The sequence below is a fragment of the Meleagris gallopavo genome, chromosome 1, assembly GCF_905368555.1.
Source record: "Meleagris gallopavo chromosome 1, MGAL_WU_HG_1.1, whole genome shotgun sequence".
Lineage (NCBI taxonomy): Eukaryota > Metazoa > Chordata > Aves > Galliformes > Phasianidae > Meleagris > Meleagris gallopavo.
The window spans coordinates 110,874,533-110,901,831 of record NC_139404.1 but is presented as its reverse complement, the minus strand read 5'-3'; the positions used below and the strand labels follow the sequence as shown (position 1 = coordinate 110,901,831).

Sequence of the window (27,299 nt, the reverse complement as noted above, 5' to 3'; positions counted from 1 at the left end):
CAGTGATTAATGTGCATTTAATCCCCTACATATGTGATGAAACTTGAAGATGCAACTGCCTGAATACTGAATGATGTCCTTGGAATTTGGCTTTCTATCTCCCACTTCTTTTCCTCACTATTTTAAGGACATTTTCCACAAAGAAAAAACTTTGCTGAGCTGTCTGCCTGGGTCATGCAGTGTCCAACCCTTGTGTGGGCACTGACCAGGAGCCGACCTCCCCTCCCATGAAATCTTCCCTTTGCGTGAGTCATTAGGCAGCAAACTTGGCAGTGTTTATTCTCCCTGCTCTGTGTGATGAGGGGGATGACGTGTACTGCAGATCTCGAAGCCTCTAATGTAATTTAAACCTGCTTCTAACAAAGAACAGAGAGTAATATCAAACTTCATTTCAGTGCACTAAAGGGAAGAGCTGCTGTCTGTGTGCTATATGGCGGATACTGAATGTGCAGTGAGGAATCTCCAACTCTCCAGCCCATGGCGCCCACACCATCTCGTACTGAACAAAAAGAGGAGGGACAAAGCTGCAAACTCCTAGCAGGTTCAGGTTGGATATTAAGAAAAATGATTTCTCCAAAAAAGCGGTGAGGCAGTGGCACAGGCTGCCCAGAGAAGTGGTGGAGTCACTGTCCCTGGAGGTGTTTGAGAACCGTGTGGATGTGGCACTGAGGGACATGGGCAGTGGGCATGGTGGGGATGGATTGAGGTTGGACTAGGTGATCTTAGCAGTCTTTTCCAACCTTAATTATTCTGTGATTCTGTAAGCCAGGCAAATGTGAAGCAGGCTTAACTGCAGCCGAGCAATGACAATTGGTGCCAGAAAAAAGAGCTCCTCTGCTCCTGGCCGCAAGCAGCTCATTCCTAATTGTTCGCAGTTAGCTCAGATTAGCTGTGAAACTGCACAGCAGAAACCCGGGCGTGATGCATGCTATGTCAACAGGAAATAAAGGAGATGTACATACATCTCTCTGCATGTGCAGGCAAAGTGGAAGGGGCTGGCGAGTGATCTCAAGCTGCAGAAATGCCTGTATGGTTGTAGGAGCACGGTCTGTGATAAGATCGCACTATGAGTAGGGTTTGGGTTGAGACCTTCTGGGAGAGATGAAAGAAAGGTTTACAGTTAGTGCTTGACAAAGAATGAAAGCTTGTCAGGAACAGGAGGTAAATCATGGAAGGAGGAGGACAGCCTCCTGACAGAAGGGACAAAGTAAAAAATCAAGATGCTGCAGGTAAAGGTTTGACTCAGGAGTTCATGCAAAGTTAAAAGTCAGATTCCAGCAAAAAAATGGCCTGGAAAGAGGCACATCCTGTGACAGTCATTGTAAACTAACCCCTCTTTGGGTCAGGGTGGTGTGAAAGGATGTGTTACATCTGCAAGAGTCAGTGGACAAAGAGGATCCCAATTCTCAGTGCAAGGAGAGCTTGTGGAGTGGTGCATTTTGGAGTCTCAGGGTACACTCTTATTTTCTCTCTTGCTTTTTTTTTTTTTTTGCTAGACCATTTATTTGCTGAAATGTGCAGTCTAAAACTACATCGCTCCTGAATGTATTGCTCTGCTAGAAAAAATTGCCTCATGTCTGAAAAGCTTTAGTAAGGACCTACAGTGGGGGATGATCAAATAAATGCTAATTAGTGTATCAGGGTGACATTCCCAGTTCCCCACCCTCCCCAGGTGCCGATGCTGCAATCACCAGCATTGACAGGATGCAGGTGTTGAGAGCCTGTGCCATGCATCCGGTCACCTGCAGTGGCTGCTCCCTGCCCTTGTGAGGCTTATGCTCACAGTCTTGCTGGTGACTCCTTTACAAGTGCTCCTGTTGTTGACCCATGTGGGAGCCCACAGCACCAGGGGTGTCCAGATCCCTGTCAGTCCCTCCCTTTTAGTGGTCCATCCCGAAGTGCCACCTATTTTCCAGCTGCAGAGGCAGATGTGGGCTCTGCTCCCCATTCCTCAGGCACCCCAGACCTTCACAACATGATTAGGATGTTCAGAACTGCAGGGTGGAAGCTAAATGCTAAGGCTGTTGATGGAGCTGCTAATGAGGACCTGAAGATGACATGGTGAATGATAGCAGATTGGTAATTGCTTTTTCCCTGTAGTGACTTCGCAATTAGAAATGGAAGAAGAAAATCGGGATGAAGTCTGAGAGCCGCGCTGTTCAGAGTTCCTGCTTCTGTTCGCCTTTAACCCTCTTTTTCACTCCGTGTGACCCAGCGAGTCCCTTCCCGACGTTTTTGCTGACTTGCTCTGCGCAGCACCATATTATATTTGCAATGCCCTGCCACTTGCACCATGCCTGCAAGCTGTCTTCCTCAGGCAGGAGCCTATTTAGACAAGTTGTCAGGCTAAATGGGAGAAATCTTAAATCAATGTACTTCGGCATACAATCATATATAGGCTAATTTATCTGCTGCCCTGTTCAGACTGCCAGTTTAAAATGAGGTCTTTCAGGCATGGTGCCGTGGAAAGTTGCCTGATTAACAAAGCAGTTTTTATTGGTGGGGCGACAGCACGACTGTTTTATGGTAATTGTTATCATTTGGACGCGTGTATATGCAAATGGAGGAGATTAAAGTAAAGAAAACCTAAGGATGATGAATACGCAGCTACGCGCCCAGATGGGAGAGGGACAGAAATGCCAGCGATGTCACTGCTGGCACTGAGGCAGGCGTGGTGGGAGCTGGTGGCCAACCCAGCTGGATGGTCTGGCATTCCTTGTGGTGCTGGGACACCTTGGCCTCACTGCCCCACAGCCACTGGCTCCCCACCTGCCCTCCGTGGCCTTGGGATGAAAAGCAAAAAATAAGACATAAAGGGCAAAACAGTAACATAGAACTGTGCTTTGGAAGCAGAACTTTTCGAGGTGCCCGCTGCTCCTAAGAGAACCAAGTCTTTGAGGGTGGCTTTAAATGTATTTTCAGCTGTTCTGATACTGACATTCCTGATAATTGCTTCTCTATTGCTTTTATTTGTCTCTCTCTCTTTTTTATTATTTTTATTTTAAGAGAAATTTGAACACATTGCCTCCACGGTCATGGAGCTATTTTACCCTCGGTGGCATGTAGCCATGCAGCCAGACTAAATCATAGATTCATAGAATTGTTTGAGTTGGAAGGGACACTTAAAGGTCACCTAGTCCAACCCCCTGCAATGAACAGGGACACCTGCAGCTACATCAGTTTGCTCAGAGCCCTGCCCAGACTTATCTCGAGTGTCAGTCCCCTCCAGGATTGGGGCATCTACCACCTCTCTGGACAATTTGTTCCAGTGCCTCACAATACTTATCGTTAAAAAGCTTCTTCCTTATATACACTAAATCTCCCCTAATCTCCTCTCCCACCTGGGAAGAACTACCCTACCAATGAGAAATATCCCAGTCCTTGCCCCTCCATCTCTGCTGCCCATGAAATCAGATGCAAAACCCCAGTGGCTGCCTGTGGATGGCCTGGACCCTCGGTACATGGCTTCCTCTAAAAGGAATATGCAGATGCTCGCTGAGCCCAGATTTCCCCCCAGAGAGCTGGACTGTGATCAGCATCTCACTTTAGACAAAGTACCAAGCATGAGATCATACCCCTTCTTTTTCCTTTTTACATTACATTACTGAGACTTACAGGAAGGGGAGTAGGACAGCAAATTTTATCTCCATTAAAAACATGTCAGCCTTTTTCTGCTTTGCAGTATATTTTGGTATCTGTATGTGAGAGGTGGTCTATTCCCTGTGATGCTACAGCTGCACAGCCCAAGTGTTCCCTGTGCTCTGTTGTAAATCAAAAGACGAATGTAGCCCCTCCATTCTTCTTAATGTGCCACAATCCTCAGCTCTCTCTTCGTGCCTTGCAATTCTCAGCTGCTTGTTCTCGGTGCATCTCCAAGCTGCCAAAAGGTGCTGTTTGCCCTTTCCGTCTATTTCAGGTGGAACTTCTGAAGGAAATGTGGTGGTGGGCAGAGAACTGGGCATGGAGACTTTCATGTCCAGGCTTGTCACGCAGCCCTGGATGGGACTGTCCAGCGCTTTTGCAAAGGAGTTTCACAAGTTTGCTGTCATTTGTGTCTATCAGGTTAGATATGCAGTGCTCCTGTGTGAGGTGCTGTCTGTCACCACACATTGAAGGACTATGCTAAAGCTGGTCCCATCCTCCAGGTCGGAAGAATGCATGTATTCTCCAGAAGCTGGTTACTTCAGCTGCCCACACTGAGAGCCAGCACTCCCACAGCAGGGCTTTGTTGAGGGAGAAGCCTGATTGAAGATCCGCTTCTATCTGCTTTTCTGTCCCATGTCACTCCTCTTTTCCTGTGTTTCCAAAAAACATTTACAGTGATTTCTTTACGAGCCCATATTAGCTATGTTAATGCAATTTCCTTCACAGCACGTGTTCAGTTTTGCTTTTTGTTTTTAGCACTGTGTGGATCATGGACACAGCCATGGGTGTTCTCTTATGGTTCCCCTCCCTTGCACTCTTGCTGGCACAGGGGAGATAAAAAGTCTCACAACACCTCCACTGGGTGCAACAGGTGATTAAATTGCTTTGGCCTTGAGATTACCTCTGATTCTCATGCAATTACCACAACATAGGGCTTTCCTTGCAGGCTGTCATCATGGATCAGCAGAAGTGTGGCAGCCTGCTGCAGCAGAACAGTGACTCCCACACTTGCTGCACCATGCACTGCAGCATCACTTCTCTCACTGCTCTCACAATTCATTCGAGATCTTTCCTGTAAACTAACCTGCCAAAACACATATTTGTTCACCAATTTCATCACTTCTACAGTTTCCACTCATGTTTTTCTGAGAAGCTGTCATGATAAAGGCACAGGCCCGTTCCTACATGCTCTGCTCTTTGAGGAGCATTAGCCAAGCATCTTGCATAAGTTACTTTCATTCATGAAGCATGCGCACCTGAGGACACGTGTGGAATTGTCCCTACCCCATGCCACAGGCAGTATGTCTCAGCTTCACTTCAGCAGGACCTCAGCTCACAGTCCAAGAGGACTGGTACTGGAAAAGCTGATGAACTGAAAGTCAAATTGCTGAAACAAAATCCTACCATTTCAACTGGAAAATCTATTCAGCTGGAGCCAGGCTGCAGGAGAGGATGGCGATCCCATTTTGCATAAGACAGCAGCAAGTAATCTGATGATTTTCTGTGACTAATACAATAGGTCATATACGAATGGTCGATGAAGAGATGAAAGCTTTCATATTCTGTTACCAAATCCCTAAGCCATCTGGTTCCTAATGACTTCTTTCAAAACAAAGGGTATAAAACTTCTGAGTTGTGCAACGCATTTTGACATCCTCTTTTAGACAGAATATGGTCATTGCTTCACATCAGCAAACAAGATCAGTGCCATCAGTCAAAGCTTCCATGCATCTCTTCCAAGTTTTTCTGACCACACACCTGGCAAATATCCCTTGCTCAAGTTGGTATTGCCCATCACTAGGAATCAGAAAACAGGAAGCAGCACTTTTCCCATGGTAGATGCTGATTCCCAGGGTCAGCATGTGGGTCAGAGGATGTGTGCAGCATCTCCTTTGCTCATGGGCTGGCTCTGCTGCAGTTTGGCATGTTTTGGGAAGGACTCCTCAGAAGTGATCACGGACGGCAAACTCACCTGCCCACAGAGGGGTGCCCAACCCTTGGTTAGTTAGAATCATAGAATCACAGAACAGTTTGGGTTGGAGGGGACCTCAAGGCCCATGCCACCCCAATCCCTGCCATGGGGAAGGCTGCCTCCCACCAGCTCAGGCTCCCCAGGGCCCCATCCAACCCGGCTTTCAAAAGCCAGAAGGCAAAGTGCATGCAGACAACCCAGAGGAAGAATGCATTTTGAAAGGGAGAAACTGCTTTTGCTTGCTGAGACCAGGCCTCCAGCACAGCCCAGGCAAGCCAGCTATGCTGCTGCCTTTTATATCCCTGATCCTGACTGCAGTATCCACACAGTGACAGCTGCCACAGTGAGAGCCTGTGCTCACCAAATTCCACACCATGCTTACCAAACTGGTAAAGTGAACCAAATTGGCTTGCTGAATTGACAACTCAGCTAATAAAATCTGTGGTTCCCTGCCTGAGGGAACCCCAGGTGAGAAGCTTATCCACTGGTGCTTTCACTGTTTAGATGTTTTCAGTGCTGTGGGGTTTGCTTGGTCCCTAGCACAGCCCTGAGCCCCTGTGGTTGGGCAGTGCTGCGTCACAGCAAAGGCAGCACAGAGGTGCTCACATCTGCCCAGGCTCCCTGAAATTTGAGTTAAAACCATGCAGCCATGAAGAGGTATAAAATGGACATATTTATTATGCCCTAGTTATATAGTTTAGTCAAGCATATCATAACACAACACTGTGCTATCTGGGATTACATATCCAATAAGTACAGTATATTATAAGCATAGTTTAGCACTATTATGTATAATTATATATGTTTATAGATTCCCCCATTACACACCAGCTTAGCTCTTGTTACATTTGTGATATGCTGCTTATTGCATCACATCACAAATGATATGCTACCTGTAATTATGTACATTTATAGCTGTATGCCATATTTATTGCACACCGTGGGATTTGCATCATGCATCAGACTCATCCTGTTGTTAGGTCAGCTCTTGTTTATTTGCTTTATTTCTTTTGATTCTTTAAACATCTGTCCTTTAAGTGCTGGGAGCACTAAATTCATCCAGTGGTTGGACCTGACTTACCCAACTGCTTAATCCAATGGGTGAAATCCTGGCTCCCTAAAGCCCCATCCAAACATGCCTCTTGCTTTAAAGTGCCCAGATTCAGCACATGCTGCTGCTGTTGCACATCAGCCCAATTCAGCTTTTTTCAAGAAGAGCTCTGTTCTTTGATGTGTTCAGGGTTGTTATCTATGTGTACCCAGCCCTCAAATGCAAGGTCAATCAGGGGGCTGCAGCACCACCTAAAATTTGGCCTGCCAGCCATAGTGCCTCTGCATTGCTTGCTCAAGGGTAAGGATTCTTGGGTCTGCAAATAGCATCGATCTGCCATGCTCCTTTGGTCCTTTCTCTAATGCCTATTGAATTGCTTCTCTCCCTGTAGTGCATAATTTAGGTCTGGTTGAGTACAGAGTATTTTATTTATTTATGTATTCAAATTTTTAAAATGCATCTCTAGGCATCTTAGCAGTACACTGGGCGCCTACCACATAAATTAAAAATAACAGCATAAAGTTAGACAAAGGACCATCCATAAATAACTCCTCCTTGACTCACACCCTCAGCAATAGCCTCAGCTTGGGACAGGGAAATAGATGGGCTTTACAGCTCATTGGGAAGGCTAATAAATCTGGAGGCTGATGGACCAAAAGGGAAAATGAGTTTCGAAACCGAGATGTCCCTCACCATCCTTTTCCTGGAGACACCTTGCCTTGAACTTTTCCCATACCGAGAGGAGACCCAGTAGTGCTGGCCAGCACAGGGCTGGGAACAGGGATTGTCGGGACATAAAATCATAGATACATAGTATCACAGAATGATTAAGGTTGAAGAAGACCTCTAAGACCATCTAGTCCAACCAGCAGCCCATCATACCATGCCCACTGCCCATGTCCCTCAGTGCTACATCCACACGGTTCTTGAACACCTCTAGGAACGGTGACTAGGAACACCTCCCTGGGCAGCCTGTGCCACTGCCTCACCACTTTTTCAGAAAAGAAGTTGTTCCTAATATCTAACCTGAACATCTCACACTCCTGCCGTGCTGCAGAATAGCTGACCACATTCTGATCACACAAATGGCATGTTTATCATAACTTCTGTCAACATCTCCAGAAAGTGTTCAATTTAGCACAATATTTAGGTGTGTCTAAGACACATAAGAGGACTGGGTAGTCAGAAGATGTCTGTAAGGATAAGGCACTGTTAATAGATGTCAGATTGAGCACCAAAATCAGTTTTGTGTTCTGAAGAGATATGTCTCTGTGTGCGGGCATACAGGGAAAAACGTCCTCTTTAGAAGTAATTTGCAGAAAACAGTTTTAGTATTTTGTTCCTGCCCTTAGCAATTTATGAAACACAAATGAGATATTGTACCAGTAGAGATGCTGAAATAAATCAGTCTAAAAACAGAACTCAAATTTTATTTCATTACTAAAGTAAATATAAAAGTACTTTAGCACAGTTGCAAATTAGATTGAGGTTTGGTCAGGCTTGATATAAATCCAATGATTGCAAAGCAAATGGCTCGAGATGAACTCTCAGCAGAGCACCATTGCAAGCACGGCTAATAAGACAGAGTGTGTGGTGCAGAGCAGAAAATGACAGAACCAAAGGGGTGAGTTTTGTGTCTGTGGTACAAGAGGCAAAGGCAGTGATATGGCATGCTGCTTTCTGAGCTGTTGCCCAGTTTTCAAAAGGATGCTGAAAAAACAGAGAGAGGGACAGAATGTGCCTACAAAATACATTCATGGCCTTGAGAAAAAATACCTTCCTTTGAATAAAAAAGGTAGCAGAGGTTGTGCTCCTGGCTTCTGTGCCACCAGCACTCAGCATAGAGCTAGGTCCTACAGACTGGCTGCAAGTGAGGCATGGAGGAGGGCACACTGCAGGGGAGAAATGTCTGCAGAAGAAGAAGGCCTCTGCACTTGCTGAGACCAGACTTGAAGCAGATGATGCCTTTACCTCCTTCAGAGGAGAGTTGAATCTTGTGCTCACAGCTTGAGGGTACGTGCACTAGTGGTCCCACACCTGGATCCATCTCTTCATTGCAGGAGACCTCGGGAAACATTTGATCAGCCAACACTGTAAGTGATGTGGGCCTGGGTGATCCTGCCTTGGTGCAGAAACAGGCTCAGGAAGCTGGACTGCTTCCTCCAGCTTGCACCTCTTGCTGTTCTGAGTTTATAGAACAGCCAGAGATCTGAGTGCTGCCTGCTCAACCTGGCTGCTTCAACACAACAGAGAATAACTTGCTCTTGAGTATCCTGTTCTCATGAAACCAAACCTGCAGTACCATGTCTGGGCCTGGGGCCCTCAGCACAAATTATAGAGGTGCTGGTGCAGGCTGGAGCACCTCTCCTATGAAGAAAGACTGAGGTAGCTGATCTTGTTCAGCCTAGAGAATGCTCCAGGGAGACTTCATTGCAGCCTTCCAGTACCTAAAGAGAGCCTACAGGAAAGCTGGGGAGGGACTTCTTAAAAGTGCATATAGTCATAGGACAAGAAGGAAAATTTTAAACTAAAATTAGGGAGATTTAGATTAGGCATTAGAAGGAAATTCTTTCCCCAAAGGGCAGTGAGGCGCTGGCACAGCTGCCCAGAGAAGCTGTGGTGCCCCATCCCTGGAGGCGCTCAAGGCCAGGTTGGATGGGGCCCTGGGCAGCCTGAGCTGGTCGGGGGCAGCCCTGCCCACAGCAGGGATGATGTGGGCTGATCTTTAAAGTCCTTCACAGCCAAAGCCATTCTGTGTTTCTATGATACTGTGATTCTACTGGCTGGGTTTTCTGTAGCCTTTCTCTCTGTACTGGGATTATTGCAAGGATGGTGAAGAGGTGGTGAATGCTCTGTCCTTGGAGACACTCACCATCAGGCTAGATGGGCCTCTGAGCACCCTGATCTAGCTGTAGATGTCCCTGTTCATTGCAGAGAGTTGCAATCTTTAAGGGTCCCTTCCAACTCAAACAATTCTATAGTTCCATGATATCACCATGCTGCCTATGGCACCTGAACCCACAGTGGCTGCCCTTGAAGGTGCAGCCCCTACTAATGCGTGTGGAGCAAACTAGCTTTAAGAGGAAGGAAACTCTTTCAAGGGGGTAGGGCCTAACCATGGATGAGAGATCGACCCTGGTCTTCAGTCACTGTTGACCATTCCCACCTGTGATGTCTCACAGTAAAGCCAGGACTTTCTTGCTAGCTGCTTCCTGAGAAACCACCCTTCAGGATTTAATCCAGTTTCAGTGGGACCTGCTGGAAAAGCACGAGACAGCACATGCTCTTCCCTAAAGCCTATTAAGCAGTGTGATTTTTCTTCTCAAGAGGAATATGTTCAGGCTGATAGAGAGGGAGTTCTCTTAGTGTCATCAATGCACACTGGGCACAATCAGGGGTTGGTTCAGAGCCATAAAAGCTATTGGAATGATGCTTGTTGATATGGAAAGCTCTGCATCATAATGACCAATGAATAAGATCTGTTGCTGAAAGGGAAGGTTGAAACTACAGTTGCAAGTAATTTCATAGCAAGGTAGATGCTGCAATCTGTGCAACATTCCAGAACTGACATGTTTTCTGTGTGTTGTGATATACCCTCGTCTTACAGCACCTGCACTGATGTAAATGCGCCTTACACGTGTTCATCAGCTGAACAAAAGCCCTGTGGAATGAATGATTCATTATAAAATGGTTTCTTTTGGAAGAGAAAGAGGTTTTTTGTGTAGTTTTTAGAAGTAGCACAGGAAAACTCCATCTATTTGTGCTTGCTTTGTTTGACAGTAGCTCCTTTGTTCCTCCCTGCTCTTGCTTTTCTGGTGCCAGTTAGCAGCAATGTTTGGCAATGGCAGATAGGGAAAAGAAAGGAAAGGCAGAACCATTGTCAATAAGGGAAAAGAAATGTGTGCTTGAGAAAGAAGAAATTAAGAAACATGTTTAAAGCAAACAAACCAAAGGCATAGACATCTGAGCTTTTTCTTCAAGTATATTTACATTTTCTAGTAATTCAAGCCTATCGTTTTCCATTGCTTTTCTGATTTCAGCCAAGGAAAGCATTTGCCTGTGCCACACAGGCCTGTCCATCTGTACTGCATCCAAGACTTGGGTATGCTTGCTCTTGTTCGGTTTGGGATGAAGCTTCCTGAGATCTAATACAGTTTGGGCATTGACTGCACCTTAAAAAAAAAAAAAAAAAAAAGGGCTATTTTATGAGGTATAAAAAAGTCACAGTTGCTGGCTGAAACTACTTTTGTGAGCTCCAGAAGTTATTTGGGATGCCTTTGGCTCCTGTGGTTGACCTGTAATTCCTGGATGCTTCCCTGTAAGGTGACTTTCTCTGTAAAGTTTGTCCATTAATTGAATTTCAGATGCTTTCCTTACTCATTTCCAACACTTAGCATATACTCTCTGTAGGATCTCTGCAAAGTACTCTAATGACATCAGAACTGCTTGTGTCAAAAATACTATCCATCAACCTTTAGTAAGCCCATAAGCCTTCAGAGCACTTAACTTTACTGTGGAATTATTTCACCGTGGAAATATTACCATGGAAGGTTTAAATTCAGTTATTGTACTGCCCCAAAATGGCATTGTCAAACATGAAGATTTTAAATACAGGGTAAGGAGGATGTTTCCATGTGCTGGGATTGGCATTCTTTTCGTCTGTTTGTTGTTGCTGTTTTTTCTAACCAAACCCATGGAAAGGGAGAGGAGAACCCAAGGGAGTACAACAGGACGCATCTACCCACTGATAAAATTAAGCATTAGTGAGTCTTAGTGCCTTAGGAACACTCTTATTAGAATGATAGACATATAAAAAAAATACGTGCACATCCATTTCAAGGCTTCCCTGTGTAAAGTAGCCTTACAGAAGGAAGAGCAATCTGTAGTATAAAGAGGCAGAAATGAAAATAGGCACACAGAGAGAAGCAGAAGCATGTTAGAGTCTTAAAATTTGCCATTCACTTTATAATTCAAGGCACAATTGGCATAAATAAAAGGGGACGCAAAAAATCAATGTGGGTAAATAGTAAAGGATACTTCAAGGGAGATTGGAGAGGAAAGGAGTAATTGCTGCGGAGGAATGCCAAGAAATAAGCGAGATAAGGGACATTAGGACAATGGTATATAGGACTGGATGGCAGTGATTCAAATTGCAGGTAGCCTGCCTGTCTGCAGAGCACAGAGATGAGCAGCCACATCATCTCATCCCACCTCCCTTAGATGGGGCAGCCCAATCATGATGTCTCCCACAGTATGGCATAGAGCTCTGGACATCAGCCTGGTTCATCATGCCATGAGCTTGTCAGTGCCAAGCCAGGTGTCCGTGGGCTCTTTGGAGGTGTTTGGAGCTTCAGCCTAAAAAGCAGGCACATCTGTGGTTGTATAAAATCCTCTTGCAAGGCAGTTGTCTTTCCCAAACAGACAGAGACAGAAATGTCAACTCCTATGACAACTATTGAGGGGAAAAATCCACAATTATTGATGAATTCGAATGACACAAAGCAAAGGAGAGTGAGGACATGAGATGTGCTGGTAGATGAAAAGCAGTGGCACGTAAATCACAGCCCACATGCACATTTCATATACCATGAAGTAATAAATAGTGCAGGAGTTAACACAATGCACCATGGCTGGGTGTGCAAGTGCAGAATGTGATGAAACCTATGCAAAGTGTAACACATCAGAAGAGGGAGGGAGGTACTGTAGGGTAGAGCGGACGGAGTGCAAGAATGACATGCATGTGTGCACACAAACACACAAAAGCCAAAGTAGGGTGAAAGAAATATTGCAAAGAGGTTAAGGTAAATAAGAAATTTTTCAGATATGCACAGAAAGAGGTTTTTGGAGGAGTGTTCAAATTTACATGCAAGACATGGCAAGCATAATTTGTGAGTATGTTGGCCACTGGTAAATGGGGAAAAAAAGACATAATTAAGTGTTTTTCTTAACAGTCCCAAAGGAAGGTAGCAGGAAAGAGGCCAGGACATACTCGACACAAATTTACATGATGGGAGGACACACTTCATGGGGAGAAAACATGAAAAGAGTGACCCGGTTATCACAGTGCTGAGGAAGTGATGAATCTTTGGGGGTTAAGGGAAAAGCAAGCAAGCCCTGCTCCTAAATGTGCATCTTCTCCCTGGAGACCAATTTCCCCAGCAGTCTCCCACGGTTCCTAAACTTCATCCAGACACCAACTGTGTCCACATGGAATTCATCTCTGTTCCTGGGTTTGGGCATCTAGCACCGCTTCCCTGTGCAGGTGTTGTTCAAGACAATCAGTTGTTTGGAATGGGGCTTGAGCCCATTTGAGAGATCCAGACAACTTTTATCGTCTTCCTAGGTCTCAGGAAAAGAAATATAAATCACAAATGGAGAGATCCCAAATTCTCAGCCAGAGGGTTGAGAAGTGCACCACTCTCACCACAAGTTACTGTAGTCTTTTACTGTATTAGAAGCTTTCTATTACATCTCATGTTTTCACTTTAGCAAGATCACACTGGGGAGATGTCACCTCATGCTGTCAGTGTCTTGCTGCACAAAGGCAGCAGCTGGGAATTGGCTGGGTATTACAGGATACTTTGGGTGGCACAGGACACCCATATTTATGCACCACATCCCACCCGCTGAGTCAACACAGCCCTTTCCCAGCAGATCAGGACCTCAGGAAAGAGGGATGAGTCCTGCCAGCATTTCCCCATATGCTGCTGCTGAGCATACCCTGGATTTAGAAGGCACGGGAAATTCCTGCAGCGAATGTGAGACAAGGACAGTCTTTCAACAGGTTTATTTTTAACCAGGATTGTAGCATTGCCTGGGAATGCTACAGGCTGGTTTGGGGATGCTGACTTTCCCAAATGTATTGGAAAAAGGAAAAAGAATAGGCCCTTTTAAATCTTTATTTGCTTCTTGCTGAGTTATGTTGGTTGTCATTTCTGAGAATAGTTCATTTTCAGTTCTGCATGGAGTTATGAAGGCCAAACTGCATTGGTGCATGTCCCCTCCCAGCTGAGCACAGCTTTTATCCAACACAAGAAGAGGAGGCACCGGCGACCTCCTTGTGATGGGAATTATCAATCTTCAATAGACCTGGTAGAGCTGGTGGGATCTGCCTTTCTCTGCTGGTGCTGCTCAGCAGGCCTGGGAGAGGAAAAAGGTTTTAATGTTCCTCCCGTGAGTGAAGGTAGGATCTAATTCCTCCATCCCTAAATCAAAAGCGGGATGAGAAGGCGAGTATCCAGTTTTGTCTCATCTCAGATTTCTGTCTCTGGAGGATACAGGGCTGTAAGATCATTGTGCCTCAGTAGCTTCCAGCTACAAAAATGACATTCAGAACAAACACCAAAAATTGGTTAAAAAGGATCGCTTAGAGAATAAAAGCAGATTGGGGATGCCTTGCTGTCCCAGATGAAATTATTGTAATTGTGTCAGCCCTTCCCTCCCAGGACCAAGCTGCCATGGGGCAGTTTGCTTTGCTTTTCCCACACACTCATCATTGCGTGGTGTTTTGCAGGGGTCTTGTAAAGCAGTACATCTCTTCTCACGTGCCATATGTACAACTACTAAATGCGCAATGGTCAGTAATGGTCATGTTACTCCACCTCTGCTAAACAAATCCAGACTGTGTGTAAACATCAATCCAGGGGTCTGCCAAGCCATGAGCTTTTATTCATTCTGCTGTTTAGGAGGCATCTTTAATTTTGTTTTCCTTTTTGCTGTATTACATAGTGAGAAATACTTGGCATTTATTTAATTAGCTTGGCTACAATGCAGACGATCATGATTACAAACCAAAGGAAGGAGAAGCCTAACGTGAATGGCACTTTTTTGTACCATTGGAAATTAAAAATCAGTTGTGCTGTGATTAAATTGATTCCGGATTGTTTCTTTTGAATAATTATGTTCAAAAACTGTCTGCCAGCCCAATTTGCTATCAACCCTCACTTTGGTATTCCAAATGCAGGTGCATAGACAATATAAACCAAACATCCTACAAAATTATCCTTCTTTTGTGGGAATGAAATGCTGATTGTTTATTATCTGATTTAATTTCTGGTGGCTAAATCTGAGCAGTTTGATTTAGCAACATTTTCAATCAACCTTACAAATATTTGAATGCATTTCTGTAACAATCAATGTGCAAAATAGCACAGAGCAAAGTCAGCTCTTCCACTACGTACAAAGGAGGGGGGCAATAACTCTCCCTCCTAGGGAAAGGGACATCTCCTTGGCACCTGGTGTGACACCTCATGTGCCCAAGGATGAGGAAAGGAGCCCATGAAAGTTAGCCAGGGCTGCTGCTGTGTGGCTCTCAGCACTGCTGTTCTTTGGAGAAGGGCAGCAGGAATACACAGCATCCCTTGCTTGGTGAATTCAGCCAGGATTTCAAGCAGCATCCCCTAGGCAACTAGTTGTAATGTAGCACTGGACGAAGTCAACATCCGTCATGAGAGCAGGACAAAAACAGTCCTGAGGCTGGATGTGTTCATAGCTGACAATGCTTTGCAGAAATAGTAGTGGTTTCTGAGCTTTGTTTGTGGCACTTTGTGTTCTTAAGGGCAATTGAGTGCTACTGTGACAGCTGTGGCACCCAATATTTTCTATAGCCACTGCTGTCCTGAATGCCTTGCTTCTATGCAGCACACGGAGCTGGTAGCTGTGCTGTTGACAGAGATGCGACTCATTTCCACCTCTGAATCTCCCTTGTACGATGCATCTATATCCTGTTTAATTTTGTACCTATCCTGTTTGCTTAGTTACATAGCATTGCTGATATATTTGGTGAATTTTAGATTATAAGAGATGCATGCTAATTGCTCATTTCATTTTAACTTGGTATTACGTTTATAATTCAAACAGTTAGGAAAGTGACTTATAAGACGGTTTTAACTAGATGTGCAATTTGAGGATATAAATGTAATATCCCTCACAAAATCTTCTGGGGCACAATTGCTGTGCCCTTACTCAGTTAGGCAAATGGGAGATCACTTGAGTGAAGAAGCATTCACAACCCCAGGAGTATTTTGGGAGCACTGTTAATTACAGTATTTACTACTCACAGGTCACAAATTCGGATGTTGTGCATCACTAGATCTATTCCTGGCTTTGCAGTGGATGGGCAGCGTGACGTTGAGCAAGGAGCACAGCCACATCTGCCAGCCTCTTACTCATCCTTGTGAGGAGTCACTCCTGACACTGATTTTGCCATGGGATTAATGAAAAGATGACCACCCTAATTTTCATTCAATACTCAGGAGTTCCTCAGGCAGAGGTACGTTATTGGAACAGGAGCCACATGACTTCATTACATTGCTTCCTCTTTATTTGGTTTGGCTAGTGCTTTGCACCCGGTGGATGCTTGATCATAGAATCATAGAATCATAAAATCACAGAATGGTTTGGGCCGGAAGTGACTTTAAAGATCATCTCCTCCCAACCCCTGCCATGGGCAGGGCTGCCCCCCACCAGCTCAGGCTGTCCAGGGCCCCATCCAGCGTGGCCTGGAGCCCTTCCAGGGATGGGGCACCACAGCTTCTCTAGGCAGGTGTGCCAGCCTCACTGCCTACTGGGGAAAGAATTTTTGCTCAGCATCTAATCTGTATCTCCCCTTTTAGTTCAGAGCCATTCCCCCTTGTCCTGTTGCTGTCAGACTATGAAAGTTGGGTCTCCTTCCTGCTCATAAACTCCCTACTGGAAGATTGTAATGAGGTCCTTCCAGAGCTTTCTCCCAGCTCCCCTCAGCTTCTCTTCACAGGACAGGTGCTCCAGTTCTTTGATCATCTTTGTGGCCCTCCTCTCAACCTGCTCCAACAGCTCCACATCCTTCTTGTGCTGGGGGCCCCCAAGCCTGGATGCAGTAGTGCAGATGGGGCCTTGCAAGTGTACAGTAGAGGGGAATACTCTGACAGCAGAGAGCTTAGAGCTCTGTGCTCCCTCTCACTCCATCCGGCACCCTCTGCAAGACAGCATCCTCTAGGTGCATTCTCTTTATATTCCTGACCCTCTTCTCCTCTTGATCCCACTGAACTAGCACCTTTAGATGTCTCTTAATTGAGTGGAGGAGCTGAGGGAATGCACAGGGATGGAGGGAAGATCAGAGGTGGTGCTTAGATGGGTACCGCAAAGCTTGTCAGCCCATGAGAGGCCCCAGCATGGTCTGGGTGGACAGTTTCCAGCTTGTTCCTGTTTCTGCCCTACACACAAAAAAATCTGCTCTCTGTCTCTCTTTCTAGGGTAGATTTTAGTATTGCAAATACCAATCAGGTGAATGACAATGAAAGCAATTGTTCAGAGTGCTCAGAGGTTGGGTAGATATTATAATTTGACTTGATGTGAACACTTGTACTTGAAATTTCCGATTTCACAGTGGAATTAAATTTTGACCTCATCAGCATAACTGACCTAGCATTACTGGCAGGTTTGCTAACCCTTTATTTAATGTTCTGATCTACTGTTTGTTCCAGCTTTAGTAAAACCTCCCTTTTCTTCAGCAAAGTATAGCAGCCAAGCTAAACAAATATCAGAAAATCCTTTAAAATGTGTCCACTTCTCCCTTTGTTTGAGTGCCCAGAGCTCCCCACCCTGCCACGGCCTCTGCACCCCATTGGTGCTAATCATGGCACTCATGGAAGCTCTCCGGGTGGGTGAGAGTCTGTGCCCTTGGGGAACAGAAGGGGACAAGAGCGTCTCTGTGCATGCAGGGTCATTGTAAGAGCAGCAAAAGATTTCAATAGTGTGAGCAAACTATCCGTGGGACAGATTTTCAAGACTATGTCAGCTCTGCTCCTTTTCTCTTGCCAGAGTGGTTTTGTGACAGCTTGGGATCAGCCATGGTGTTTGGACCAGAAGGGGAACCTCTGTTGGGCTGCACATCTCCTTCCCCCGAGGCATCTGCTCCCTGTGCAAGCTGAGGCACACTCTGGGAAGCTAGAGCAAGCCAAAGGGAGGTTGGCAGAAGAGTATTTACGCCATGGTATCCCAGCTGAGACAAACTGCTGCGAAAGGGTCATCAGGAGACATGGAAACCGTACTAACTGTATGGTTCAGTTGTGAACACCTTTGAAGGCAGCCATAATCTGCCCAAAGAGCAGCCAGAAAAGAATAGAATGGAAAAGAAAAGAAAGGAGAGGAGAATAGTTCAGTTGGAAGAGACCCTCAAAAGCTATCTAGTCCAACTGTCTGATCTCTTCAGGGCAGATATCTGCCACCTCCAGTGAGACACCCAGCTCTCAGCAGCAGTACCTGCAAGCAAATGCCATGCTTTGGACCCATGCACATTTGCTAGTTTCTCTCCTTATTGCTGCTCCACTGACCTGCTGAAAGAGCCATTAGCCTTTGGCTCACGGCCTCAGAGTCTGGGACTGCTTCTGAAGCCACTCCAGAGCACTGGATTGCATCGTCCTAAATCAAGTGCAAAGTCAGGGGCTAAACCGAGATTAAGGATCAGGTATTTCAGTCTGCGGACATTCTAAGAGCTTCATCTGAGTGGCTTGGCTTAAAATAAATAACCCATTTTGAATCCAGTTTTGTTTGTGACATACAGACCTCAATTAACACAAGAGAGAAGAAAGAGGAGAGGGATGGGACGTGGCTCTGGAGCAAATCTTCCTCAGCCCTGCCCTGCAGTAACACCACGCTGAGCCAGCACAGACTCACCGGTATTTATGTTTCTCACTTTAAGCAACATGTCCCATTTTTCCTGCTATGTAGCATATAAGTGGCTGTGCTGTGCTGATAGTTTGGATTCCTGCGAGACTGTTCCCATAGGTCAGTCCGGGAGGAAAAAACTAAGGCAGTAAATGGATTTTTTCCCAATGTATTCTTTGCCTTTTGTCTCAGGTCTAAAATGTTGCTGATGCTAAAAGTTTATGCACTTTTGGCTATACCTTTTAATAACTCAATCCAATCCATTTGCAGAAACAACAGTAATACCAGCATTGGGATGATGCCAGGTGACGATAAGCCATCCTGGTTGCACTTTAATAGTTCAAGACAGCAAATGTCCACTGCTCCTGCCTTGGACAGATTGGTCCCTTTTAACTCCAGCAATCCAATCCTGCTCCCCATTAGCTTCCCAGTACTTTCTCCCATGAAATCCCACTTTTCATAGTCTGTTTCCTGTGGGATACCTAGTGTGCCTATGTCAACTGCACTCACAGCCCAGCTGCAAATTTTATTCCTTCTCTTGTTGCCGTGCTGGTTCACAAACTTGGGGTTCATAGTCTGGAAAACAGTTTTTTTTTTTCTCGCAGGGTGCTAGGGATTTGGAAATAGAGCAGAGAGAAGAAAAAAGGAAGTTTATTTTCTGATTTCTTTGATGTGAATTGTGGCAGCGGACGATGTTAGAGCAGGATCTCTGATTTTGGGGCATGCTAGGATGCACAGATTAGAAGTAAAGCAGCATGTTGCCTGCCATCCTTTCTCACCTGCAGCCTAATCCTGTGCTCTTGTAGTGTCTTCTTTGCCTCCAGGTAACAGAAGGTTTGCACTCATTTCTCACCTGGATTCACATGCTCTGGTATGCCATCAGCACCACAGGGAGTTCCTGAGGCTCCTGGACTGATGGTATATCATAGCCGTATAATTTCCCAAGTTAGAAGAAAACCATAAGGATCATCGAGCCCAGCTCCTGGCTACATTGCACCACCCAAAAATCAGACCCTAATGTTGTCCACATGCTCCTTGAACTCCAGCACTTGGGGCTGTGCCCACTGCCCCAGGCAGCCTGTTCCATACCCACTGCCCTCTGTGAAAAGCCTTTTCCTAACCCCCAAATTGACCCTCTCCTGGTGCAACTCCATACTATTTTCCTGAATATCAGAGCAGCCCAACCCTGCTAACCTACTAATTCCTGTGCAGAGGATAAACACCACATAGCAGTGGGGACAGAATGCAGACTGGGGTGGCTGAGCAGTGACTGAGGCTGCATGACATGGTTGACCAGGTCTGCAGAGCTGCAGTTACAGACTGATCCTTTCTTCTCTGGGAACAGCGTCCATGTCTTGTCACAGCCACCATGGAGAGTCTCCCCCATTGCTTCCTCTTGGGGGATTTCTTTCTATTTCACTGATTTATTGAAAAGATTAGGGTGTCCTGGCATCCCACAGGATTTCTAAGAAAGGTACTTAAAAGAAAAACCCTTGAATCTGTAAATTTCCATTAAAGTAATGGGGCTTATGATGACAGGCAAAGTACAAGCGTTTAGGCAGACAAAGATGAGCACTGGTTTTGTAGCTGTCTATTTAAATCAGATCCCCACAAACGCCAGTCTGGACAGGAGAAACCCAAAGCCTTTCTTGCTTGTTACGTGAGCCTTAGCAGAAGACCTTTATTTGAAGTTTTTTTTCTGCTTTTATATGTCAGCAGCAGTGTTCTCCAGCAGTGGAGGGCAGCTTTTCTCTAATTTTAGATCTTTCTCTGGGAAGATGGCAGATGACAACTTAGACAGTCCTCTGAAAAGGCTGGGTTTGAAGGCATGCCTTCTTACTAAAGATGTACATGCTGTGCAGCACGGCAGTTCCTGCCAGATCAAACTGGGCGGGTTTCACATTCAAATCCCAGCCCACTTGGAGGTCACACTCCAGGCAACGTGTCCCAAGCTGCTCACTGATGGGAAGGCTGGCTACATTTTTTTTTAGCAAGCATACAAACAGGGAGAGCTGCAGAGAGGGAGCAGGAGCAATGATTAACATGGAGCTGATCCACTGAGGAAGTCAAACAGATGCATTATTGTCTCTGAGGACTCCTGGCTGAAGGTACCTGTTTTTAAACAAAGCTTGCCACATCTGAGTGCATCATTTCAGGCAGAATGTTGGCCTGTGAGTTCCAAGGCAGAGCTTGCCTGGCTCCTTCCTGACCTGCTCATTGCACCCAAGGAGCAGCGGGGCCACCTCACTCCACTGCAAGCAATATGCAGGAGAAAGCCCCACCAGAAAACATGTGGGATGTGTTTTGTGCTCACAGTGTACCTGATGGGCTTTCCACAGCAAGTCTGATGATATCTCAGAAAGATGCTGTGCAACATCTGTTCAAGTTATTGAGGTGATGTGGTGAAACCATTGGTGTTTAAATAGAGCATTTTGAGCGAGTAACCTTGTGGCTTGTGACATTTTGCAATTTGGAGCAAAGTTTCCACAAGTGCAATGTCGAAGGGGCATGCAGAAGCTACCAGTTGAGTTACTCATGATGGGTGTGTTCATCTTTTTCTTCTACTCCCATATCACAGATGTGTCACCCTTTGTGTCCTTCCTTGTGGCAAGTGACACGTTCGCTCCAGGGCCCATTTTTGTCACGGGAAGGCAATGTGAAGCATCCCTCATGTATCTGCCCAATCTTGCTCTGGCCTGATGAGGCAAGGCCTGGATAACAGACGTGAAAATTAGGGGTTGTCCAGCAGGACCCGGCTTTCCTTCTGACCGCCTTCCCATAGGGCGTGATCAATCTTTATAGCACAGAGGGCAAACAAACGGCAGCCCGCAGGCTGAACTTTGAACTGCCATCTATTTGCATTCAATTTTTAAAACAAACTCTCTATCAGTCTTTGCTCAGGCATGGATTCACCACAGATTGATGTATTGTGCAGGACTTTAAAGGGACGCTGTCAGGCTAAAAATAATCCTGGCCAGCCTTCCTCCCCCCGGGTCTGTTCCCAGTGGCTGTGTGAGCTGAATGGGGAGGGCCTGGCCGAGGGCACAGAGCCTCCCAGGGACAGCCTGGTTCAGGGGAACAGCCCCTGCTCAGAGCTGTGGACTTTAACCACATTCTTTCTTGAGAATTAAGCCACTCCTCGCTTGACTTTACAGAGTGAATTTTGTCATTGCATATTATTAGCCTTTTTTTCTCCTTTTGGACTGAATTGTATAAAAGGAGAAAAAAAGAGAGAAAAAAAATAAATCTCTCTGTGGCCAGGCCCTTGCTTGGTTTTCCTGTGCAGTCTGATGCATGAGGCCTTGCTGCAGATTTGCAAATGTTTCTGGAGAGAGTTCGTTTACCACAGAACGTGCTGTTGTCAACTGAATTTTAAGCCCTCTCTCCTCTATTTATTTTAGGCTGTGAAATAAAATTGTGTAAAAAAATGATACTTTCAATGATTTGGACAGCACTCTGAGAAAGGGGCTCTGTAGGAGATGTCAGCACTGATTTAGCCCATTTCATTTACAGGAGAAGGAGCAGGGGAACATTTTTTGTAAGAGAAATGACTCTCCAAAGATGGGGAGATGGTGGTTGTCAGGTACTTGTCGGCTGAGGAGTGACTGAGTTTGTGGTTTGTGGCCTGACCCACAGACAGCTGCCCTCCTTCTGCCCTATCCCAGGGCAGAGAGCTATCTGAGGAGGGAGAAGAGCCTTGTATAGCCTAAACAGGGGGATATGTTCAGTGGCTCAGTCCGCTTTGCCAGAAAACAAGCAAACAACCCTGTTCATCTTCTTTCCCTCCTTACCTGAGTGCTGTGCAGAGCCAGCCCATCTTTAAAATACCTTGGGAAATGTGTGTAGATCTTGGCCGTGGGGGAAAAGGGAATTGTGCAGTGCAGTCAGCCATGGTGAAGATTACTGTTTTCTACAGGGAGAAAAAAGAAGCAAAGGTCTTCAGGCAGAAAAAAATGCAAATGCAAAAGAACACAAGCCATGAATCATGCAAATCTTACACTTGTCAGGCAGCGCCTGTGCACTTGGGTCTCCCCTGATGAGCTCGTGGGTGGAGGAGAGGCTTTTAATACCACTCAGATAATGGTGACATTCCACTCCTCTGCTCCTGCTGGGAACACACCCCGAGGTGATAGAGGTGCCTCTCCTCTATCAGAAGGAAGCAGAAGCACAGCACCGCTGGTGGGAGGCCCGAGTGTCCTAGATGCCCATTTCCCTTCTCCCTGTGCTGTTTCCCACATCACAAGGTGCTTTTGGGGAAATGCTGCCTTTCCAGAGATGCTGGCTGTGATGTTTGCACGTCCCTCAGTCACCAGGGCCTCTGGCTGGGGACTGGTGCTGCTCTGCAGTCTCTTTCACACCAAGCACATTATCACCTCTCATAAATCATCATCACAATAATTAGCTCCAATTAGCGACTTAATGGAGAGTCTGTGGGGATTCTTGAGCGTACCTCACTGGCATGGCTTTTTTAGGACAGTGGAAGCTGAGAAAGCCCTGAGGAATCCCAGTGGCGGCTGTCCCTGATCCCAGGCCTGCTGGGTAGGTTCGCACGCACCCTTCCTGGCCCTCACCCCCATGGGGGAATGCAGCCTGGCCAGCTCCAGCCACGCGTGGTGGCATGGCCGCCAGCCCCAACACAGCCCAGGCCCCATTTCTTCCTGCTACCCCTGGTGTCCTCACACCAAGCCAAGAGAAGGGAGAGATCAGCTGCCAGGACTAGCATGTTGCCCAGACTGTAATTAACATCGACACTTATGTCTTTTTAATCTGAGCACCTCCTTTACATCTGTGAGCATCTCCTCCTCCCTCTCTCAGCTGTGTGGTTTCAGGCGGGTTATGAAGCTCTCTTTGGCCTAGCTGATTTTTTATTTTATTTTTTTTTTGGTGGTATTTGACTGGAAAGACACCAGTTACAGGAAGATGTGTCAATAGAAGGAGCAAATTGCACAATTACAGCAGCTCGATAGACAGATGGTTCTTAGGCCAGTATGTAAATTGCTGTTTTTAGAAATTACACATCCTTCCTTTTCATGTGGGATCTTGACTTATCTTTCTCTGACTGCAGGGATTCTGCTGTGTAATGGGATCTGCTATTGTGTGAGAAGTTGTTTTGTAACATGATGGCAGCAGTTTCAATTCCACCAATCGATCCAGGCATTGGAAGTATAAAATCAAATTTTTGCCTCTGTTATCCAGTTTAGCTTCTACCTGTCCTCTGCAGGTGTACAGGGAGCAGTAGATTCATCTACATCATTTAAGTCCAAATTCCAGATCACTATTTGCTTGGGGTAATTTTAATTGAGCTGGGTGAAGGTGAAGCTCTCTCCAATGAATAATAATACCTTCTCTTTTAGAAGAATGACAGAGATGGAAATAGAATTAATTCAGAGATCCAGTCTTGTGGTCTACCCACTGGGCACACATCCTCCAGATTAGATAGGACAGAATGGGAACTTTGAAATTACCAAGGAGCCGATTTGAAATAAATGCAAATGAAAGCTTTTTCATAACATGTGTAATTAAACTATGGGACTCACTGCCACCAGGTGATGCAAAGGCTCCTAAAACATAAACAAGTGTCAGCAGGGCTTGGCCAGGTTTGGGAAGAAGGACTAAAATCTGAGAGTCAGAGTTAAATTTCGTGTCCACCAAGAGCTGAGAAGGTGTCAATCCGATGAACCATCTTCTGCTTGCCTTGCTTCTCTTACTCCTTCCTTCCCCACCCAACCCTGGCTGCTCTTGGGTAGTACAGCACCCTTGCTTTGACCCTGCACCCCACTTCCATTTTCTGCATTGCAATGTGGTGCAGGTCAAGCAGTGCTGTTCCCTGGACACAGCAGATTGCACGCATGAAAATGTCAATGTGGAGGTGCTGTTTGCCCCTCTGCTCCAAAGACTAGATTGTCCCAAGCATCTCTCCTTTCCGAAGTACTGAGGTTTGCAGAAAGAAAGCCATATTTTACTGAAGGGTAAGTCAGCTCATTCAGCCCAAAGCTGGCTTTGCAGTGCCTTGCTGACCCTCCAGAGGAATTCAAGGTAGACCACATTTTTTGTATGTTTGCTTGTTATCTTATCTTTGAAGTCCTCTGGGAGGTCGTGATCTGCCTTCAACTGACATGAACACAGTCTGACTACAAATCATTGTTCGAGGAAGTGATTGTGTGACTTTTTAGCTCCAAGATAACAGTTAAAGAGCCTGCCCAGGTCTCTCAAATTAAATGCATAGCTACTCAGTGCATAAAGCTTTCATTAGCATGGCTTCCAAAGGTGCCAGGTCAGAGCTCAGCCCTCCATCTTTGATGATCCCAGTTCAGTCAGTACTCTCAGATCTCTCACTCTTTTCCTAACTCACCCTCCCTGGGTCTCAGAAAACACTTATTTTGCAGCTCTTCCAGAGCAAACTAGGAGTGTGGGTTTTCCCTAATTTCTCTTTTCATGGGGCTATCTGTTTTCTCGCATATAATTACTCCCCCTCTTCTTTTTAAGGTTCTGCTGCCAGAAACTGGAAATGACTCCATGCTTCAAATCACAGGTGAGCATTTATAGATGTGGAGATGCTAAGACTACCAGCAAAGCAAGACTTCCAGCAAAGCACACACGCCTGTCCAGCAATATATGCTTCAAACATTTTTATCCATTCATGCAACACCATAAATGTGAGTAGATGTCATTTTTCTATAAATACTGCGCACAGGATCTGCCAAGTGATTTAGGCACCACTTTTCTGTAGAAATGCCTACATCCCAATGATGGGTGGGTGTATGGCAGCTTTGCCTGTTCGCAGTGGCACTCAAGAGGCTGATTTTCATTTCTGCTCAGATGCTGTTACACACTGTAGCTGTGTGAGGAAGGCAGACATAAGAGGCTATGTGTAGTGACTCTCCACAGTCTACAAGTGGTAGGTAAAATTCACCCTGGAAGACCTTTCTTCAGAATGTGTGGCCCTATTTATACATGAGAACGGTGTCAGTAGCATGTCTAAAGAGAATACAGTCGTGCAGTGTTCCATGAGAAGTTTTTCCATGCTGGCTTAAAGTCAAGATGGAAAATAACAGCCCAGAAAACAGATCAGAAGGGCACACAAACCTGGGGTGGGTGAGGAGAGGGAGCCCAAAGGAGTTTAAACTTTCATCAGCTGGCTTATGTCTTGGGAACAGGGCTTTTGGATAGAGAGGACATTTCTCTTCTTGGCACCAACTGATATAGCACTAATTCCCTTTGTGGTTCCTTCTGTGTCTATGGGAGAGATGGGGAAAAAAATTCCTGATCCATTAATGAGGTTTGGATCAGGCCTTGTTCTGTGAGCTGATAACTCCCCACGTCTCAGCCCTGCTGTATCAACAGGATGGTACAAATTCACACCTCACAAACAGGAAGCGCTTCCAACTTGCTATCAGGCAATCCTGCTTAACTCAGGAGTTTTCTAATATACCAGTTTCCCTTGTGACATGACTATACATATTCACCCAGCTTCAGGCTTATTAATAATTGAGAAATATTTCGTGACACCTGTTCTGGAAGTAGCTATGACTGATGCCAGCAGAACCATTTCCGATAGTGGGCTGGAGTTTATCTACAGATCCTTTCCTTACAGAGAAATAATTACTCGATTAACATTAGTATAAGTGTTGTGTCTTAAATAGTAAAGAGAGGTGATCTTGTCTCTCTCATTCTCTTGCACGTGCTTGCTGTGATGTTTAGAGTACCCACAAAGTAGGAGGTTGTAAATGAGCCCCTTACAGGGCAACCTATTACATGGTACTGATAGGCTTACTTTTGCAGAAAGATTCTAAACTTGAAATTCATTTGTGCCAGTTTATAGGCATGTGAAGTGTGCAGCTGTGAATGCAAAGATCATAGTGATGTTCTGAAGATAAAATTCAGGATGGCTCTGGTGTGATGGGCTGATGGTTGGACTAGGTGGTCTTAGAGGTCTTTTCCAACTATAATGATTCTATGGTTCTGTGTCCTGAACTCTCACATTACTGAAGGTGAAGCATCAGAAAAAGCCTCAGACAGGCCACAAGGATTTCCACAGGTGTAGGCAAGATCCTTTTCCATGGTTTTGTTCCTTTGATTGTGGCTCAATTACTCCAGTGGTCGAGGTGTGCTAGGAGAGACATACAACTGAATGCTAAATTAGTTTATTTCTCTAACTAAACTATGCCTACCTATTTACCAAGTACAAATGCATGTGTCTCTGCCTTCACGTGGACATTCCCTTGTTTTCTTCTCCCATTGCCAAGAAACAGTTGAGTGTTTTGCAACAGCATATTGCGGGCACCCACAGCCTGGGACAGATGGAAGATAGAGTGTAGGGACGCTCCTAGCAAGAGGTGGGAGCAGTGGATCATGTTTCCCCTGGCAGACTAGGAACTTAACTCTAACCTCCCACATCCTGCATGTATGTCCCAGTCACCTCCTGTTCTGTTTATCTGTAGGTAAAAAATCCAGGATTATAAAAATGTCAGCTGTGTTTTTGTGCAGCGTCATATAAATTGTCTTCAAGCCAAAGGTGTTCTCCTGCTTTGAAAAAGAGGGGTTGGGTTTTTGTTTTATCATATAAAGTACCCTGAGTGGTACATGCATTGTTTAAGAGCAAGTGTCATCACAGTGACTTAGGAGAAGTAGCAGGTGTCTCATTGGAACTGCAAAGAGAATGTAAATTCTCTTGTGCTAGAGTCCAAAGCACCCAGTGAAGGCCTGGAGCCTGTCTGGTATGTGGAAGCAGCTTGCTGAACTGATGCAGGGATGATTTACACCGGTGTTTTGTTTTATTAGCGTTATAAACTGCCCCATCTGAAACTAGCAGCCAGGATTTAGGAGTGGGTCGATAGTGAAAAAAATCCATTAATTGATTATGGTGTTTTTCAAACTTTCTGAGCTGCTGGTGCTGTATTGTTCGGTCAGCACAACTACATGAGGAGGCAGTTTGCAGAATGGGTGGCTTATTTAAACCTCCCTCTCCAGTATGCAGTTTTCATC

The 27,299-nt window shown here is 45.5% G+C and overlaps 1 long non-coding RNA gene across 3 annotated transcripts in view; it reads left to right on the top strand.

The window, feature by feature from the left end:
- The first annotated feature begins 268 nt into the window (after window positions 1-268).
- Window positions 269-27,299, top strand: part of LOC104914703 (uncharacterized) — a 38,629-nt gene continuing 11,598 nt past the window's right edge. The window contains exons 1-2 of one of the 3 annotated variants that reach the window (XR_014879853.1): window positions 269-547; window positions 24,801-24,846. This is a non-coding gene — a long non-coding RNA (uncharacterized LOC104914703). Of the gene's footprint in view, window positions 548-19,927; window positions 20,423-24,800; window positions 24,847-27,299 lie in introns of those variants that run through there. The other 2 variants (XR_014879850.1, XR_796107.4) reach the window with 2 other exon arrangements.